The sequence below is a fragment of the Beta vulgaris genome, chromosome 4 (genome assembly GCF_026745355.1).
Source record: "Beta vulgaris subsp. vulgaris cultivar EL10 chromosome 4, EL10.2, whole genome shotgun sequence".
Classification (NCBI taxonomy): domain Eukaryota; kingdom Viridiplantae; phylum Streptophyta; class Magnoliopsida; order Caryophyllales; family Amaranthaceae; genus Beta; species Beta vulgaris.
Genome location: NC_079205.1, coordinates 27788437 through 27805176, shown reverse-complemented (window position 1 = coordinate 27805176; position 16740 = coordinate 27788437). Strand labels below are relative to the sequence as shown.

The 16740-nt window shown below is 39.3% G+C and overlaps 1 long non-coding RNA gene across 1 annotated transcript; it reads left to right on the top strand.

The window, feature by feature from the left end:
- Window positions 1-7093: 7093 nt before the first annotated feature.
- On the top strand, window positions 7094-9924 carry LOC125496373 (uncharacterized). Its single transcript, XR_007273035.2, has 6 exons — window positions 7094-7338; window positions 7581-7637; window positions 7671-8269; window positions 8582-8648; window positions 8754-8852; window positions 9774-9924. It is a non-coding gene; the product is annotated as an uncharacterized LOC125496373 (long non-coding RNA).
- The last annotated feature ends 6816 nt before the right edge of the window (window positions 9925-16740 follow it).

Sequence of the window (16740 nt, the reverse complement as noted above, 5' to 3'; positions counted from 1 at the left end):
TAGGGGATGAATGACTACTTCTTTTGTCTGCTAAAGTCGTTGCTAATATCAATCCTCTCCTTTTGGTTATAATGCTCAGGGTGCCTACATATCTTACACCCCGTCTGTGTCTACTTGCATTTGCGCGCTCTCTCTCTCGGTCTCCCATAGGTTAGTTGTGCTCCCTCTTACTCTTATGTAAAATTAGTTAGCATCTTTGTTCAAATGATTTACTTGTATGTTAATTTTGAATCATTAAGAATGCTTTATTCAAAAGTTTGTTTTATTATGCACAATTAAATTATCATCATAATCATATGCCTAGATACCCATCCAAGACTTACTCATTAGGAGTAAGTCTTGGATAGTCCCCATTTTGAGACTGTTCTTGGACGTTTGATTTCACTTAGGTGGTAAATGTATGTTTTCTTTTCGTTTCTATGGAAAATCACGGCTACTCATTTTCCTAATTTGTTCTCTGGGTGCATATGTAGATAAGTAATTACCTACATTGTGTATTTGGAGAACTGTAGGGAAATGCTGCCGGATTTTCCATAGAATCGAGAAGATGACGTACATTTACTAGTGGGATTAGACGTCAAAGGATGGGTTAGGTTGGAGTGATAAGGACCTTTGAAAGACATGCATATATTCATGCTATAAATCTTTTTTTGAATTTGCATCTTCATATTGTTTAATGCTTAAATGATTGACAATGTGTTATTATATGTGTTTAATTAATCGTTAAAGATATGTTTGAATGGCGAAAGATCGTTCGTGGATGTATGGTAACATTAATTCGTCGAAATTTATGGATGGGGTACTGGAATTTTGTGATTCTGCCTTAAAACATCAAGCTAGGACGGGGGCTTTGGGATTTTATTGTCCTTGTGTTAAGTGTAGTAATGTGCTCAAAGTCAATGGTATTGAGTTGCTTAGGGAGCATGTACTTCGTAATGGGTTTAGGCCTGAATACCATGTGTGGATTTGGCATGGTGAGGAGGGAGTGTATGAAGGGAATTCTTGTGCAAATCATGTCCATGAGCAAGAAGACGCGTTTGAGGAAATGGAGTATGATACTGAGGACAAGATTGATGATGATGACAATGATCATGTGGATGAGATGATGGATGGTGTCGAGGATGATTTAGGACAACATTCTCGTGTTTTTGAGTCTTTGACAGAGGCAGCACAAAAGCCACTTTATCCTGGTTGTAAAAAATTTACCACACTTTCTGCCGTGTTGACACTTTTCAACATTAAGTCAAAGGGAAATTGGACCGATATTAGTTTCACTTCCTTGTTGGAAGTGTTAAGTGAGATGTTTCCCGATGGCAATGAACTTCCAAAGTGGACTTATTATGCTAGAAAGCTTATGTGTCCCTTTGGCTTAGAGTACAAGAAGATACATGCTTGTCCAAATGACTGCGTGTTATATAGGAATGAATATGACAATTTCGATGAGTGTCCACGGTGTGGGAAGTCACGTTACAAGCGTAAAGGGGGTGGAGGTTCGAAAGGACCCCCAGCTAAGGTGTTGTGGTATCTTCCAATAATACCTAGATTCAAGCGGTTGTTTTCCATAAAAAAAGATGCAAAAAATCTGAGGTAGCATGCAGACGGAAGGAAGAAAGATAGTTTGTTGAAGCATCCGGCAGATTCTCCTGAGTGGAAGAGTATTAATAGATTGCATAAGCCATTTGGGAATGAAGATCGTAATTTGAGGCTTGGACTATGTACAGATGGGATGAATCCATTCGGAAGTATGAGTTCTTTGCATAGTACATGGCATGTGCTTTTAGTCATATATAACTTGCCTCCTTGGTTGTGTATGAAACGCAAGTACATGATGTTGTCGCTACTAATCTCAAGTCCTAAACAGCCCGGAAATGACATAGATGTCTATCTTGCACCACTTATCAATGATCTCAAAAAGCTATGGGATGAAGGGGTTTCTCCGTTTGATGCTCATGCTAATGAGATGTTCACCTTGCGTGCAATGCTTTTCTGCACCATTAACGATTTCCTGGCGTACAGTAACTTATCTGGGTATAAGAATAAAGGTAAGAAAGCATGTCCGATATGTATGGATGACATGGAATCCACATTCATTCCTAATTGCAAACATGTCTACATGCCCCACCGAAAGTTCTTACGACCCGACCATCCTTTTCGTAAGAAGAAGAAGAAGGCATTTTATGGGTCTGTTGAAGAGGGTGTAGCTCGTAGACCATTGACTGGTAAAGAGGTTTATGAGCAACTAAAGGGTGTTGAAACGATCTTTGGTAAAACAGTGAAAGAGAAGAAAGGATTATGGAAAAAGGAGTTTGTCTTTTGGACACTCCCTTACTGGAAAGACCTAAAGGTTAGACATTGTCTCGACGTCATGCATATAGAAAAAAATGTATGCGATGCTATTCTGCGACGCTTATGAATATTCCCAATAAGACAAAGGATAACAAGGCCTCACGATTGTACTTGGAAGAGAAAGGAGTTCGGCCAGAGTTGTGGCCTCAGGACAAGAAAGGTAGGAAGAGGAAGAAATCTGAAAAAAGAAACAAATATTGAGGAAGACAATAAGGGGAAAGAATCAGAAGAAAACAGAAATCTCGAGAAAGTTAAGGTTAAAAAGAACAAAAAACAAGTCGACAATAGAAATTATTTGCCTCCAGCTTGTTATACGTTGTCCAAGGAAGAGAAGCGGATTTTTTGTGAGTCTTTGTATGGCATTAAGGTTCCGTCGGGGTACTCATCTAATATGAAAAGATTTGTGTCTTTGAATGGCGAGTTAAAATTAGGGTTTATGAAATCTCATGATTGCCATGAAATGATGCAAGTATTTTTACCGATTGCTATTCGTGGGATACTACCAAAACATGTGAGGTATGCTATTACTGAACTATGCTCATTTTTCAGCACGATATGTAGCAAAGTGCTTGATCCGACAAGACTTGATGCTCTTCAAGCTGATGTGGTAGAGACTCTTTGCAAGTTTGAAATGTATTTTCCACCTGCATTCTTTGACATAATGGTTCTCTTATCGTCCATCTAGTTCGTGAAATAAAGCTTTGTGGTCCAGTGTTTTTGAGGTGGTGTTATCCTTTTGAAAGACGAATGGGTACTTTACAAGATAAAGTGAGGAATCCTGCACAACCTGAAGCTAGTATCATTCAAGGAACCATGGGCGATGAAGTTGGTAATTTTATAGCCGAGTATTTGGCTGGTGCTGAACCTATTGGACTTCCTACATCTCGACATGATGGAAGACTTGAAGGCCACGGTACGATTGGCTCAAAATTAGTCACACCTCCAAGGGATAGGCGCCTACAAGCACAGTTATATGTGTTGCATCACGTTGCAACAGTGCATCCGTATTTGGCTGAGCATATGGAGGTGCTACGAGCTGAAAATCCTTCCAAAGGGGATAGGGCATTAACGCAGTTGCACAATAAGACGTTTATTGATTGGTTTCATGATCGAGTAATATGTCAGCAACAAGATGATGTATCTGAAACTATTAAGTGGTTAGCATTTGGTCTTCGTGAAGCTGTCAACAAATATGAGGGGTATGATATCAACGGATTTACATTTTGGAGTGAAGGTCAAGATGAAAAGTCATCATCACTGCAAAATAGTGGTGTTTCCGTTTTGGCGTCATCTACATTTTATGCGAGCGCTAAGGATCGGAATCCGGTGGATGCCAAATTGTTATACTATGGGCGAATTCAAGAAATATGGGAGCTTAACTACTCTAGTTTCAAGGTTGGTCTGTTCTGTTGCAAATGGATAGGTAATAATCGACGTTTTGTAAGAAAGGATGACCCTTGTGGATTCACTCTTGTAGACTTGGGTCATTTGCGTGAAAGTGACGAGCCATTTATACTTGCAACACATGCTAAGCAAGTATTCTATGTAAGAGACCCTGTTGATCATAAGTGGTGTATTGTTGTACCGGGAAAAAGAAGTATCTTTGGCATTGGCGATGTTGATGATGAGGAAGAATATGATGCTTTTGAGGATAGCCTGCCTTTTATCAATCCCAAAATCGATGTAACACGCGATGCAGATGTCGACACAAATTATATGCGTGTAGATCACACAGAAGGGATACTTATCGATTCCTGAGAATGATATATTCACGAGGTATTATATGTACAAGTTTATGAATGTCTTTTATTATTTGGGAGATATGAAACATATTTTTGTGGTTCCTATTCTCATCTTCGTAACCCGTTTTCCTCTCGAGCATTGTATTGTATTGGATGAAACACGATTCCTAGGATGTTCGATTTTGTGATTTAGTGGATGAAGTTACTATGTTTAGATCACTTTAGGTCCTGCATTTGTAGATCAGGAATATCTATGTTATGGTTTGCCTAAAATAAATTGTTGGTTTTGAAAACCTTATCTTTAAGCTTGAGTTACTATGTTTAGATCACTTAAGTTCACTAACTGTTTTTAAGCTTGAGTTCTATGGTCAAATGTTTCTTTTGAAATTTGTGGCTTTCGTGATTCTGAAAAAGGTGTTGGACTTTTGCATGTTAAAATGTCAAGAAAATTGATGGGCAGAAATTTATATTCATATCTTCTATATGTATTACTTTCAGCTGGAAAAAGGTGTAGATGGGCTATTTGATAGCTTTGCAAGGTTAGATTCGCGCATCTCAAGCGTTGGACAGAGTGCAGCTAAAATTGGAGATCATCCACAGGTTAATGCCATTTTCTTGAAAGCTATGTTTTATGTATCTCCTGGTAATGCAACAATCCAGCTTATCTATCCACTACATAAAGCTCATAAAACACAACAGGAAGCTCATAAAGATTACAGAAGACTTCATAATGATTTATCTAAAATGGGTTTATTTGAAAAGCAAGGTAATGGTGTTATTTACATCTTTATATCTATATTCATTATGTTTATATTGTGTGTTTTTGGGTGTACTTTACACTGGAATTAGTATGGCTTGGTTGAAATGGACTCACAATGCCCACCACACTGGTATTATTTTTGTAACCAAATAAGTAAAGGACTGCTTGAACATCTTATTCTGTTTTCAGCAACTTGTATGCACAAATCAAACAGGCTTTAAAACCCTTTAAAGAGTATTACTCTACATTGATTGGATGGCTTTCTTATTTTGGATTCAAACATTCCTCTACAGTGATTGGATTGCCCGGTTTGAACATCTAATATGGTCAATTCAAAATTAAGAAAAAGTTGAAAGTATATATTGCATTCAGTACTACATATAATTGCAAAAAAGATGATTCCAACAAGTTTTTGAACTTAAATCTAAACAGATTCAACATAGAGACAACAATACGAGGATGTAGAGGACCAAATTAAGCATACTAAACTACAGATTACTCATTTTCTTAAAGGACAAACAAAAGTATCTACAAAGACTTCACTTCTTTTCAGCCAACATCATCCTCAAACACAAGGGATTACATAAACTGAGCTAAAGAGAGAACATTAGAGAGGGTAGATGCATATAGTCTTCCTTCCATTCACCACCATAACAAGAACTTTTAAATGGTCACTCCCTGCACTCACTGCCTCCCCCTCACTCACCCACCTGCACTCCTTCCCACTACCACTGGTTGAGCCTATGAATAAACTGAGCTAGTGATTTCAAACACATATACATTATTGTTTTACCAACTTTATATTGGTTGAGCCTATGAATGGGTCCGAGGGAAGCTTAGGCTTATATAAGCATCACCTGTAAAAAATGGAGGGACTGTTTTCTATACATGTCAACCTGTAGGTGTAACAAAGTTCCAAATGAAAATAGTTGATGATAAACTACATAGCACCACATGATCTCCATGATAGATCATGGAGATAAACTACATAGCACCACATGCCACCCCTGCCAGCCCCCCTTCCACCCCACTGCCACCCACCTGCCAGCCCCCTTCCACCCCCTGCCACTCACCTGCCATCCCCCCTTCCACCCCACTGCCACCCACCTGCCAGCCCCCCTTCCACCCCCTACCACCCACCTGCCAGCCCCCTTCCACCCTACTGCCACCCACCTGCCAGCCCCCCTTCCACCCCCCTGCCACCCCTCTTTTACCCCCCCTGCCACCCCCCTCCATCCCTCCTGTACATTTATGAAAATTCTGTTTTGTTGTGAGCCAACTAGTCAAATTTTTTTATATTATATGCCTTTATTGACTATTGTTACCTTTTATTTATATATTTTATATTGATTCTACAGAAAAAGCGCACTAAAGCTTATATAAGTTCAAGCAAGAAGAAGTTTTATCATCATATGGGTCATAAAACTTATGAGAAAAGTAGAAAGGAGTGGCTTAGATGGTTTTTACCCGAGCATTAGCTCATCGCCGGGGGGAACTTCTAGCTCTACAATTACGACAAAGAAGATTGATCGAGTTGCCGATTGGTATTGTTCACTTCATAGTCGAGATGCAAATGGGAGAAGAACCATTTCTGATCCGGGAACGAAGAAGATATTCGATGCTGTGTTTAGTATTTCGTGTCACTTCATTTGAATTTAGTTTTTCAGTTTCCAACTAACCGTTTTCTTATGTGTTCTTTCTTTCACTAGCTTGGATGGAAGCACAAAGAGGTTGCAGGTGAGTTCGTTCCCAAAGCGAACAAGGATGCCTTATATATGGTACTAGATAAGGATCATGATGGACGCGTGAAAGGGAAAAGAGGGGTACGACTAGGCTTGAAAAAAGCTTACGGTGAAGAGTACTCCGCAACAAGATCAAGCTCAATTTCTAATGCATCACAAGATATGGAGCACAAAATGAAATCTGCAATAGAGGAGCTTGAGAAGAGGATGAAGAATTAATTCGAATGCCATCTTGGAGCACATGGGATTACCTAGCTTTGACGAGCGCAATATCACTCCAGGAGACAAATTAAGCCAACAAGATTCTGAGACACCTAGAGAAGTACCTGGTTCGATACCTAATCCTCCACTACTTGATCCCCCGGTACCTAATTTAGAGGTAAATAAAGAATTACTTTTTCAGTTTCTTTTCTGACAAAATATATTATATCATGTTGTTAAAGTTTGATTTAGCCAATTATGGTTTAAATAGGAGGAGACACATTGTGATCTTTTACTTCTGAAATCAAAAGATGGTGAGTTGGTTGTGGTAGCTTATGGTCGGGCACAACCATCGAGAGTGGGCCAAACATCGCATTCGTAGCCGGTAGCAGATTTTTATTTTAATGTGTCCGTAGACACCATTATATGTGGATTTGAAGATTTCCCACTGCCGGTCCCTAGGGCGGATTGGAGCCTCTTTGTTCTCAATGACGCAGAGGGTAGTTTTGTGATATGGCCACGTGCTTGGGTGCGATTTACAGATGAGGTAAAATATATGTGACTAAGCATGATGATAGTGATTTAAAAGTTTTGCCCAACTCAAATATATATGCACATTATGGAGTTAATTTGTAGTTTTTTCCTTTATCTGTTCAATTTGTTGTTTATAATCACCATACGCTTTATAGCTATTTTATTTCCTCTCCTTTTCTCTTTAAAATAAAACTGGCATGAAAACATACCAAATGATCTTTTCAACTATATTTTTTTGTGTCTTTTTCAAAATAGGCTTTGCAGAAAACAAAAAAGGCAAAAAATGTGAAGAATTTGGATGTGAACAAAGAGGTTTCGCAAGGAAACCATTCAAAATTGGATGAGGTGGGCTCAAAAGCTAACAGTAACAAGGCGGAATCACAACCTATTCCTGCAATTGTAGGAAAGATTTCATCCAAGGGCTCATCTCCTGATGCGACACCAAAAGGAACACCACTTGTGTGTCAGCAAGTGATCCAATCTCTTAGCAAGTCATGTCTTTGGCTACATGCTCAGGTTAGCAACTTGCCGGATTCTTCCCCAATAAAGGTGGATTTAGAGAAGTCTCAATTCCACTACCTAGGTGAAGATTCAGCTACTTGGGTATATAAAGTGGATATTCGGGAATTCCTCTGTGGAGCGATGTTAAATATACCCATATTACAAGTCATCATGAGGTTATATATAATTAAAGTAACTACTTCAATATTTTGTTAGTGGTTGCCGGTTTTCATTCTAACTTTACTTGATTATTTTTTTAGTGCACTTTACGAAGATTTACTTGGATGTGATTCTATTTCGAAAGTTGGGAGGTTATGTCCACAAGACATTCGTGATGCCAATTGCTTGCACAACCATGCAGAAGCGAATGAGTACATTGAACGGAGTATTAGACAATGTGTTCGATCGGGAGATAAGTATATTATTGCTCCATACATTGAAGAGTATGTTTAGTACCTAATTGATAATGTCTTTTCATAATGCTATTTTGGATAAATACTATTGGTACAAATATGTATATATATATATATATGATTGTTGAATTTAAATTTTTATTATTAGTCTTCATTGGATGCTCTTGGTGATATGTCCTTCAAATCATACAATATACCATTTTGATTCTGTGCGTCGAGAACCACCCCGAAGCTTACTAGTCAAAAGCATATTGAATAGGTATTGTTATATTTTCATTTTCTTTTAGGTCTTCATTAACATGCATGACATTGTTGTCACTATTATAAAATGTGGTGTTGTAGTGTGATGAAGAAACTGCGTGGTTCTGGTCCCAGGAGAGCCACACTTCCTCAATGGAAATCGGTGAAGGTAAGTAAATGATTTCGGTTGTCATCTATCTTTAAGTTATTAGTCTCCCTAGATTTATTGATCAGAATTTTGAGAATTATTTTTTGATTATGTTTTTGAATTTAGTGTGCACAACAACATGATGGGGTTGCTTGCGGCTATTATGTGATGAGGTTTATGTACGATATAATTTCTTCTTGCACGGAATTTGATGATCTAGAGAAGGTTTGTAACATTTCATCCCCCTTACAAACTATGACTTGATTTTCTCCTAATTAGTCTTTAAACAACTTCTACCATAAATTGGCATTTACTTGCACAACATTGACTCCGCAAGTTAAATACGACTTGTAATCATCCTAGTAATCCTAAAACAACATATTAGAGTAGATTGTAAGCAAAAATTATATTTTATGGTATGAAATGGATGAATTGAACCTAAAACAACCTTGAAAATGGTCTCTTTTTTTGCACAAAATTGACTAGAACAATCAACTTTGACTTGTAATCTTCCTATTAATCCTAAAGCAACATATTAGAATTGATTATAATATAAGCTAAACTTACATGCTATTAGAGTTGAAATGGATGAATTGGACCCAAAACGGGCTAAAACGACCGTGAGAGGTCTTTACTTGCACAAAATTAACTAGAACGAACAGCTTTGACTTGTAATCATTGTAGTGATCCTAAAACAACATGTTAGAGTAGATTATAAGCAAGAATTACATGCTATATGGTATATAAATGGATGAATTGGACCCAAAATGGTCTAAAACGAACTTGAAATGATTTTTACTTGAACAAAATTGATTAGTACGATCAACTTTGACTTATGGTTATCCTAGTAATCTTAAAACAACATATTAGAGTAGATTATAAGCTAAACTTACATGCTGTGGTATGAAATGGATGCATTAGACCCAAAACGGGCTAAATTGACCTTGTAAAGGGATTTACTTGCTCAAAATTGACTTGATCGATCAACTTTGACTTGTAATCATCCTAATAATCCCAAAACAACTTATTAGAATAGATTGTAAGCTAAAAATACATGATATGGTATGAAAAGGATATAATTAATGGCAAAACGACCTAATAACGGATAAATTTTGACATATATATTATTGTCTTTGTTCTTATTAGATTTACAACACGCCAAAGGAGGAGTTGTTCACTATTGAGGAAATCAATGAAGTTCGAGACAAGTTTGCTTCCTTCCTTACTGATAGTTGTCTTTGATTTTGATATTTAGTTACTTATGATGTAAACACATACTTTGAATTTAGAGTAGTATTTTGTATTTCTTTTCTACACTTCATATAATATAATTTAATTTGAAAGCTAATTTGTTGGATTATTGAATTTTTATGTGCAATTTGTTGGATATACTTTGGACGAATTTTGTATAGCAATGAGGAGGGCACGAGGTGGAGTATTGTAACAGAGCTGTGCGTGCACAATATATATGTAACAGCTCTAGAAATAATATTTATAAACGGTGCTGCTTTTTTAAAAAAAAATTAAAGAACAAATGCTCCGGTTAAGCTAAAAAAACGGAGCACTTGACACGCAAATGCTCCAGTTATTAGCCAAAAAACCGGAGCATTTGTTGCGCAAATTCTCCGGTTTTTTATACAACCGGAGCATTTGCCCCATCAAATGCTCCGGTTTAGAACCGGAGCATTTGTTAATTGTCCAATTGCTCGTATGGCTTTTGCTACGCGTTAAATACGGAGCATTTAATGGGTTTTTAACCGGAGCATTTGATCTTTTTTGTACTAGTGTGAATTGGGAGTTTAATTTTCAGTTGAATGACTAGTATGATCAGTGAGAGTCTGAAGGTCATTATTTAACAACATTGACCAAAATTGTCTGAAGATATGCTCTACTGCATGCTACATACCTAGGCTATAATACGAAGGCTATACTCTTGATACAATATTGAACGACAATTTTGCTCTTAAAGGTTTCCTGTATTTGTATATATGTAGTTAAGGAAGAAGTGATTATAGTTGTATTATATATTTCATGTACTTTGATTCTAATTAATGATGATTAATAAATTTTCTGTTTTTTTTATTTGCATTGTACAGAATATATAATATATGATTTAGTTTTTTGGTGCTGCCTAGCTAGTTGTGTAATATGGGTTGCTACTTGTGCTAGGTGGAAGTCTAAGGACATTGCTACTGGTGCTACCTGGCTATGTAGTAGTGCTGGGCGGCGATTTTTTTTATAAAAAAACCAAACAAATGCTCCGCTTGTTAAGTGAAAACAGGAGCATTTGTCTTACGACCGGAGCATTTGACTATCAAATGCTCCGGTTAACAACCGAAGCATTTGTAAAACATCCAAATGCTCGTATGGCTTCTACTACGGGTCAAATACGGAGCATTTGTGGCCTTAAAAACCGGAGCAATTGAGTTTTTTTCTACTAGTGGCCAGGTAAATTTCCACCGCTGCTAACTTTTCGTTTTGCAATTGTTTTTTACTTCGATTACATCCATGGCTCCTAGCAGGCGTAGTATTAGGAATTTTGTAAAAAAACAAGAAAAATCGAAAGGAAAAGAGAGAGTTGCAGAGAAGAGAGGGGAACACGAAGATGAACAATCGAACATGTTGGAGGAAGACATGATGAGATTCTTAGAATTAGGGAACCTACCTGTCGACACCATAATTAGGAATGTAGAGCCGACTGAACAACCGGAGATATGCCCCAGCAACTGGGTTGTGCTTTATGAATACCCTTTTAAGATAGGTCTAAGACTACCCTTTTCTCCTTTAGCTAGAGATCTGATGCAGATCTACCAAATCAGCCCAGGCAGATAATACCCCAAGTATGACGAATCCTGAGCGTCATCGACAGGGTGACAGCGTCCTGGGAAGAAGCATTTACCCTCCACGATCTTCTGCTCTGCTATGAAAATAAGGGTTAAGGCAAAGAACAGAATAACGCTTCATGTCAAAGCGAGATTAGGACCACTAGTTGGGGGAGTGCAGTCAAATGACAGAGGATGGAAAAACATATATGTTTTCGTGAAGAAATAATCTTTGGGATAAGCTGGAAAAACCTTAATTGGTGGCTGGAACACAAAAAGTCTGTTTTGTTTTAATCATACTCTTTGCATGTCATGTCATTAACACTGTTCTTACAACGCTTCTCCTGCAAGTCTGAATCCAAAACTGCTGACACACCGTTAAGAGTCCCAGCAAATGTACGATAAGTTTCTGAAAGTGTCAGAAGAAGACCGGCAATTTAGGAGGTTTTATTCGCCAATCAAGACAGTTGTTCACCTATGGCTTCTGGTAAGTTCGTCTTTACATTGCTCATTGAACCTTTTCCAACGTTAGAGTAATCCTAATGCCTGAGCGATCTTTGACAAGATCTTCGCAGTCATGACCTAGAGGAAGCATGGACAGCCAGGCATTGGCAGAAATGCTTCGCAGACGAAAGAGGGATAGAAAGACGTCTACCAACACTGCGTCTGCGTCTACGACAAAAAAGAATGATACTACAGTCATTGTCCAACTGGACGACGAATAGGATATTGCGCCAAAGGCGCGCAAGACTGAATTCCTGGCCCCTCCTGACAAGGGTGGGTCATCATACACTGTGACCGTTCCCAATGACTTCATGTCACTGGAGAGGTCTATATGGCCTGAAGCTGACAATTTTTCTTTCCTAACGCTAAGGAAAGGATAAGGGAGCACACCCTCCCACGCATGATATCGGATGGCTTAGAACTTCTTTTCCAGGTCTGGTCGCTCAACCTAACTATTGATTTTACAACGTTTGAAAATAAATTATAACCACTGACTAGTACGCACTTCTTCTTTGCACAGTCATCACATCATCTCATTATGGCTAAGAGGGAGATGTCGACACTGTTGAAGGGTCAACAGACCATGAGACAGAGGGTCGAAAAAGATGAGCTCGACATGAAGTCCAAAGAGACCGAGTTGAAAACTTGCCAATCAAACATGAAGACAAACGGGGAGGAGCTAGCAGAGCAAATAAGAGACAAGGCCACTAAGCTGGAAGAGCCGTCACGCCGGGAAATCAAGGAACTCCAAACGACAATCGACGTTCAAAAGAGCGAACTAGATGTGCTCGAAGCTGAGGTGACTATAAGGGTCAGAGATAAACTTATGTACCAGTTTATGATGAAAAAGACAGCATCCTGGACGCCACAGAAGGATATAGACCTTTTCCTCAAATACATAGGAGAATGAAGGATCTGATGGACGAAGATGAATTGGCAGCGACAGCAGATTCTCCACTCCAAATAGATGAAAATACAACCAGCTGTGCCGGTTTCATTGCGTCAGACGTGCCGCCTGAACCAGAGACTAAGAAAGAAGTATCAGCCATCGTTCCGCCACCTGCTGCGTCGTCAGCAAAAGAGACCGACAAGAGCTCAGACGCATAGTCTTTCTTTTTTACGTTATGTCTCTTCCTTTAAAACTTTAGAATTTTATCAAACTCTACTTTCGGTCACTTAAGAGTGTGACTTTTAACTTTTGTACTTTTGGGTCACTCGGGGGAGTGACCATAACTTTTGATACTTTTTTGCCTTTAAGTTAATCTATCATTATTGTTTGTGTGACATGCATGCATTTCGTTGTCTGTCGTTATTCTGACGTTCTAAGGACATGATCAGGCGCTTAGTTAGCCCACATTGGTCGTTCAGACGTAAAGTTTGGACTTAATCATTGTGATAACTTAGAACATTCACAACAAATGGATAAACACTTACATGTACTTGTCGGAGGGAGCATGTAAAACATCACAGATAACCATGGTACACAATTGCAAGACATACTTATTGAAGCAAGAAAAACTGGAAGATTGTAGATGGTGACAACATCACTCTACTCTTATTGTGCAATGAAATAAACGACTATTCGTTACGTCGTTAGAACGTTGCGACATTATTGAAACAGATGGAAATGGATCTCCTGAAAGAAAACAAAGCACAGTGAGACAACACTAAGGTTGCTAACAGTTAGCGACGTTGACATGATAACGGTGTCATTTATTGCCTCATACTGTAGAGATAAAATAGTAAATTACTTAACTAGAAGAAGTATTATTTAAGATGTGTAGCATTCCAACTACGTGGCATGAGGCTTCCGTCACGTCGGACCAGTCGGTAGGCTCCATTGCATACTATACTAATCTGGTATGGTCCCTCCCATTTAGGTCCTAACTTGCCAACGATAACTTCTTGTGTGTTCTGAAATACTTTCCTTAGAACCTAATCGCCTTCGACGAACGATTTTGCTTGAACATTTTTGTTGAAACTTCTTGCGACTACTTGCTGTTGAGCCGCCATACGTACCAATGCTGCGTCTAGCAACTCCTCGATGGTATCCAAATCGTTGAAAAGCTCATTACAATTTTGCTGCTTCGTCATTAAGCCATACCTGGCGGTCGGGACGTTCACTTCAGATGGTAGAACAGCTTCACACCCATAGACTAGCGAGAACGGCGTTTGTCCTGTCGCCGTGCATGGTGTCGTGCGATTGGCCCACAGGATGGAAGGTAATGCCTCTGCCCACTTGCCTTTCTTGGCGGTGACTCGCTTCTTCAGGGTATCAATGAAGGTCTTGTTGCTAGACTCAGCCTGTCCGTTGGCTTGTGGATACCTTGGCGTTGACGTTAACAACGTTATATTCCATTCGTTGCAAAAATGTTTCGTCTTGTCGCTAAGAAATTGCGACCCATTGTCGCATATTATTTCAGATGGGACACCAAACCTGCAAATTATGTTAGTATATATAAAAGAAAATCTTCTTTATCGTGTACCTGCTGGAAAGAATCTGCTTCTATCAATTTAGAAAAGTAATCGGTTAGTGCCAACATACTGACCTGGGGCTGAAGGTAATTTACCAACTATATCCATGCCCCATTTCATGAAAGGCCATGGTGTTAAAGAAGGATGTAAAATCTCACAGGGTTTACGCGTCATACCTGCGTGTCGTTGACAGCTGTCGGACTTGGTGACATACCTTATCGTGTCTTTCTTCATCATGGGCCAATAGTAACCCATACGCAACGCTCTGTTGGATAGATTGCATCCTCCTGAATGATTCCCACACGTTCTTTCATGCAGGTCTTCTAATACTTTACCCCACTGATCTTTTTCTAAGCAACGCAAGTAGGGAACTGCGATAAACTTTTTAAACAACACTCCTTGTATGATCACGTATCGTGACGCTTTGAATCGAACTCTGCGTGCTTCTGGCTTGTCTCCTGGAAGTATATTGTTAGTGAGATAATCATAAAATGATTTTGTCCAATTGGCACTTACCTCCTCATTGTCGAGGTCGTTCATCCCTGCAATTTCTCCCTTATCGCTTGCGACATCGTTACCAGCATTAGGGTCGCTATCATCATCGACTTGGGCACACTCTTCCGTCGTCGCGATAATTTTACCACCGTTTCTAGCGACTGCAGGATTTGCCAGATGGACTATGGGAACGGAAGCGAATGAAATGTCCCTCAAGGAGGATCCAAGATTGGCTAATGCATCCGCCTGGGTATTTTGGTCTCTTGGGATCTGCAAAATGTCAAATGGGTTAAACACTTTACTTTTTTGCTGAGCTAATTCTAGATACATAGCCATTTTGGAATCTTTTGCGGCAAATTCTCCTTTGATTTGGCTAACTATCAACAGTGAATCGTTGTACACTTTCAGCGCTTTTGCTCCCATATCTTCTGCTATGGTCATTACTGCTATGAGCGCTTCGTACTCGGCCTCATTGTTCGTCGCTCTGAACTCGCAGCAGATAGCTCGTACTACCTTACCCCCTTGTGGCGACTTTAGCACAATACCTAGACCTGCACCACAAAAATTAGAAGATCCGTCAACAAATAATGTCCAGGGCTCAAAGTCTACATGGTTAATTTATGTGACTTCGTCGTTCGCTAGCTTCTATATCTCTAGGCTGAAGTCCGCCACAAAATCTGCCAATGCATGCGACTTGATGGTTGTTCTGGGGCAATATTGGATGTCGTATCCACTGAGCGCTATCGCCCACTTGCTCATGCGTCCTGTTAACTCATGTCATCGTAAGACAGATTTGACAGGGTAGTTAGTCATAACAACAGTATGCGTTTCGAAATAGTGTCTAAGTTTTTTAACAGCAACTACTATAGCTATGATGAGTTTTTCCAAGGAGGAATACCTGGTCTCTGCGTCTAATAGAGACTTACTGACGTAATAGATTGGGAGCTGCTGGCTTTCTGCTTCTCGTGTCAAGACGACACTGACGAATACGCCACTCACAGCCAAATAAAGTTGCAACGTCTCTCCGTCACAGGGCTTTGACAGTAATGGTCGTGACGCTAGGTATTTTTTGAGTGCTTGCAATGCGTCTTCATGCAGTTGCGACCAGTCGAAGCCTTTATTCTTTCTGAGGACGTCATAGAATTAGTGACATTTTTAAGACGACTGGGATATGAAGTGATTTAAAGCGGCTACGCGGCCGGTTAATTTCTGCACTTCTTTGACATTCTTTGGGGATTGGATATTGATGAGGGCTCTTATTTGATCTGGGCTAGCTTCGATTCCTCGTTGCGGTACGACATATCCTAGGAACTTTCCTGCAACCACTCCAAATGTACACTTAGTAGAATTTAATTTCATACCATACCTTCGAAGGACGTCGAAAGCCTCTGATAAGTGTTGGACGTGATCATTTTCTTGTTTGGACTTGACGAGCATGTTGTCTATATATACTTCCATTGTGTCGCCCAATTTGTCTTTAAACATCTGGTTGACAATTCGTTGATAGGTGGCACCTGCATTTTTCAAACCAAAGGGCATAACCTTATAACAATATATACCTTTATCAGTGACGAATGCTGTCTTTTTCTGATCGTCCGGATGCATCAAGATTTGATTGTACCCATAATACGTGTCCATGAACATCATAAGATCGTGCCCTGCTGTCACGTTAACCATCGCGTCTATGTGCGGAACAGGGGAATGGATCTTTGGGACAGGCCTTGTTTAAGTCTGTGAAGTTGATAAAGACTCTTCACTTTTCATTCTTTTTGCTCACGACCATGACATTGATTAGCCACTCTGGGTATTTTACCTCG